The sequence below is a fragment of the Amphimedon queenslandica genome, unplaced genomic scaffold, assembly GCF_000090795.2.
Source record: "Amphimedon queenslandica unplaced genomic scaffold, v1.1 AMPQUscaffold_13243, whole genome shotgun sequence".
In the NCBI taxonomy this organism is placed as follows: domain Eukaryota; kingdom Metazoa; phylum Porifera; class Demospongiae; order Haplosclerida; family Niphatidae; genus Amphimedon; species Amphimedon queenslandica.
The window spans coordinates 94943-96178 of record NW_003546521.1 but is presented as its reverse complement, the minus strand read 5'-3'; positions in this window follow the sequence as shown (position 1 = coordinate 96178).

The window sequence follows — 1236 nt, the reverse complement described above, 5'->3', positions numbered from 1 at the left end:
TACCTTTTAGTAAGCTTGGGCCAAATATTCTTTTTATTTTACCTATTATTCTATTCCTTAATTCCTACAATATCTACCTATTATTCTCAATATTATTCTCAATTATATAAAGTTGAATCATCATATATATTTATGGTTAAAAATGACATTGTGTTTATAGTGTTATACTGTATATACCTAATGTTACATGCAAAAAAAGTCTGTTTGTTGTTGAGATTTGAGAGGCATAAATTGTCTCTCAGATCCAATACTAGATGTTAGAACCAACACATGCCCATCTTCTGCATCTATTTTTGTTAAAAATTTAACCAGTCCCTACTCTCTCCCACTATTCTTAAAATACATCCTATTATTCTCCTATTATTCTTTATTGCTTTTGCACCTATTATTCTAAAATTATTCCAGAATATTTGGCCCAAGCCTACCCTTTAGCTGTACCAAAACAAATGCATAGGTCAGTTTATTAACAGAAATACAATTACATGAATTGCTTACCTTAACAGTATAATAGTCTGGAATCACTATTGACCACTGTTTATCACTGTATATCTTTGTTTACTTATCTTTACCTGTGTTTAACACTGTAAATCACTGTTGACCCATGTTTACCACTGTATATCTTTGTTTACTTATGTTTACCTGTGTTTAACACTGTAAATCACTGTTGACCAATCTTTACCATTGTATATCTTTGTTTACTTATGTTTACCTGTGTTTAACACTGTAAATCACTGTTGACCAATGTTTACCACTGTATATCTTTGTTTACTTATGTTTACCTGTGTTTAACACTGTAAATCACTGTTGACCAATGTTTACCATTGTATATCTTTGTTTACTTATGTTTACCTGTGTTTAACACTGTAAATCACTGTTGACCAATGTTTACCATTGTATATCTTTGTTTACTTATGTTTACCTGTGTTTAACACTGTAAATCACTCTTGACCCATGTTTACCATTATATATCTTTGTTTACTTATGTTTACCTGTGTTTAACACTGTAAATCACTGTTGACCAATGTTTACCATTATATATCTTTGTTTACTTATGTTTACCTGTGTTTAACACTGTAAATCACTGTTGACCCATGTTTACCACTGTATATCTTTGTTTACTTATGTTTACCTGTGTTTAACACTGTAAATCACTGTTGACCAATCTTTACCATTGTATATCTTTGTTTACTTATGTTTACCTGTGTTTAACACTGTAAATCACTGTTGACCAATGTT